General features: G+C 41.2%; 1 pseudogene; it reads left to right on the top strand.

Moving 5' to 3' along the window:
- The first annotated feature begins 1913 nt into the window (after positions 1 to 1913).
- LOC122917381 lies at positions 1914 to 2203 on the top strand (annotated as a pseudogene).
- Positions 2204 to 3215: the final 1012 nt, after the last annotated feature.

Genomic DNA, 3215 nt, shown 5'->3' with positions numbered 1-3215 from the left:
AAACCTGTCTGAGTATATGCAGAAGCAGGCAAGAAGAACCCCCATGTAATCAACCCAAAGGTCATTGGAAGGATACAAGGGAGAGATGTGGCAGTTAAGTCTGACACAGCCCTGACATGTTGAAAGAGAAGCCTCTTTGCTGAGCCTCGGGCATCTTCCACCACAAGCTCTCCTTAAGGCCTCACCAGATCCACTGTCAGCAGAAGCTGGACAGCTATCTCAAGGCCAGTGCCATCAGGCAAGGATGTGCTGACCTGGAGAATGCATGGTCCACATTCAGACAGCAGGTGCTCCCCAGCAACTACCAAAGCACTGCCACGTAAAACTAGAGGACCCATGTGGCTAGAACTTGCCATCTGCTAAGACTTTTATGTGATATTTATTGATCCTTCAGTCTTAGTGATTACCTATAATATTTAGGAGCCCCATACAGGCCAGACAAGACACATCTGCTCTTCCAATCTGACCCTTTATCCTCCAGTTTGTAAATCGTAGTTTAACTGCATCTCAATAGGGGCGCCTGGGTGGCTCAGTCAGGTTAAGCATCTGCCTTGGGCTTGGATCATGATCCCAGGGCCCTGGGATGGAGTCCAGTGTCAGGCTCCCTGCTCAGCGGCGAGTCTGCTTGTCCCTCTCTGTCTGCTCATGTTTGCACTCTTTCTCTCTCATTCACTTTCTCCCTCAAATAAATAAAATCTTTAAAAAAAAATTGCATCAAAACAAAATTCAACTTTTTATAGAGATTATGTTTACACCATCACGGCTCTAAAAAAAGTTTTCTTGGGATTATAGTGCAAAGTATTAACACACTGAAATGTATTAAAATGCTCAGGTGAAGGATCACTTCTAAGCATTATATTATTGTACTGGATGATGGTAGATCTCAAAACTCTTGAATACAGGGCCTACTGACTTTTATATTCTACATAACTGCATTGTAATTTGTATAATTATTTTTATAATTTAAAGTTCTCATAATTTACAGTCTATCTCTGCCTTCCTCTTTCTCTTTGAAAAAGTTAATCATGCACTTTAATTCATAGCAAATCATTACCATTAGTCCCTTTTCCAATTCAATTACTTGACATATTTTACCTATTCCCCATTCCCATTCCATACCTCCCTGAAACCGTAAACTATTCCAATGTGTTTGATGAGTATGGTTCTTTTCTATATGGTCCCATAAAGTGAACAGTTTTCGTTCTTATCATTTTAACTTATGAAAACGATACTTATGAGCTAGTTATTTTTACTTTCCTATAAGGTCTGATGTTTTCTTTTTTTTTTTTTTAAGATTTTATTTATTTGAGATAGGGTGAACCAGAGAGAGAGCGCTCATGAGCAGTGGGGAAGCAGACTGCCCACTGAGCAGGGAGCTCAATGTAGGGCTCCATCCCAGGACCCTGGGATCATGACCTGAGCTAAAGGCAGATACCCAACCGAGAGAGCCACCAGATGCCCCAAGGCATGCTGTTTTCAGCATGTGTGTTTATTTTGCCCACTATCTAATATAACTGCATAGTATTCCACAGGGTGCACCGACCACACACGCCTGCCCATCCTGAAGCTATGAATGCCTGGAGAGTCTGCAGTTTGCTCATACCACAAGCAACACTGCACCAATTAACCTGTGAGTGTTCCCTCATAGACTTTGGGTTCTATGTCCAGGACTGGGATTACTGGCCCATCGAACATGTGAGTAATTTAATTTTACTGAGAACTGCTTCAGTGCTTTCCAGGAGTCCTGCAGTAATCGACAGCTCCCAACAGAATGTCAGGATTCCTGGAGTTCACATTCCGCCAAACATGTGGCATTATCCAGGCCCATAATCTAACCAAAATCGTGCCTCTTTATATAATTTTTATTTTTCCATTCCAGTGGTGGAGCAATGGATGATATTGCTCCTGGCAAAATGGAGCAGGGGGCCATAAGCAGATAAACCTGCACAGTGAACCTGGTTGCCTTCCCCCATCTGACCATGGTGCTATTGGCCACTGGCATGTTCTTCACCGCCTGGTTCTTCTGTTAACGGCTTAGTGCCACCAAGAACACTTAGGATTTCTATAAAGAGCTCCTCAGCTCCTTGGTGACCTTGCTCTTCATGGCTTTGTATTCCTCTTCTCGCTGCTGTGGGTCAGCATATACATTCTGACCTTCCAAAGGCTCAAACCAGGTGACCTCAGTGAACCCTTACTTTTGTAAATTAATTTACTATTGCTGGAAGTGTCCCAGCTGCTTTTCACAATGAAGGCAGATGTGTGGGGGAAAAAAAAATGTTTTTCCATTTACCAAAGAACATGAACCTCTCCCTATAAGATTACCAATTTTTTTAGTCTTCTGTAGGTCTTGGTTCAACTGTATGTAATCTTAGGTCGAAATGTTATCTTTCTCTTACTGATTTATAGTAATCTCTTCTCTAGTAAAACCTACATAAACCCATACACACACACACACACAGAAACACCTGGATAGAGATCACTTGGGGACCTTGATAAAATACATATTCTGACCCACAAGGTCTGGGGTGAGTCCCAAGAGTCTTGCATAAATTACCAGATCCCACAATATGATGACAATGATGATGTCTGTCCAAGAATCAAATGTTAAGTGGCAAGGGTTAATGCTATATTTAACTACTTGTTGACCTTTATTCTTCCATTTATATCTTAGAGTAAATTTATCATGGTTCTCAAAGTATCCAAGTGGGGGTTTAAATAGAATTGATCAAAGTAACTAATATTAAATATTAGGAGTTTTTAAAAATATATTATCAGGGCGCCTGGGTGGCTCAGTGGGTTAAGCCTCTGCCTTCGGCCCATGTCATGATACCAGGGCTCTGGAATCAAGCCCTGCATCGGGCTCTCTGCTCGGCAGGGAGCCTGCTTCCCCCTCTCTCTCCACCTGTCTCTCTCCCTACTTGTGATCTCTGTCTATCAAATAAATAAACTTAAAAAATCTTAAAAAAAAAAAAAAGAAAAAAATACGTTATCACTGACTAAAGGCCAGCAATCTCTCTCCACTCATCCAGATCACTTTCTACCTTATCACCTTCAGAATTTTTCCATAGATTTCTTGTGTGTGGTTAAGCTAAGTCCTAAATACATTTTAGTTTTTGTGAATTTTCTACAAAGTGTCTTATTTATAGTTGGTTATAACTGGTTTAGAGAAGGATGCTACTGATTTTATTATGTTTGTATTTTACCTGACAACTCTG

This window comes from Neovison vison, chromosome 1, assembly GCF_020171115.1.
Source record: "Neovison vison isolate M4711 chromosome 1, ASM_NN_V1, whole genome shotgun sequence".
Lineage (NCBI taxonomy): Eukaryota > Metazoa > Chordata > Mammalia > Carnivora > Mustelidae > Neogale > Neogale vison.
The sequence above is the reverse complement of the archived record's forward strand: the minus strand, read 5'-3'. Positions and strand labels throughout refer to the sequence as shown.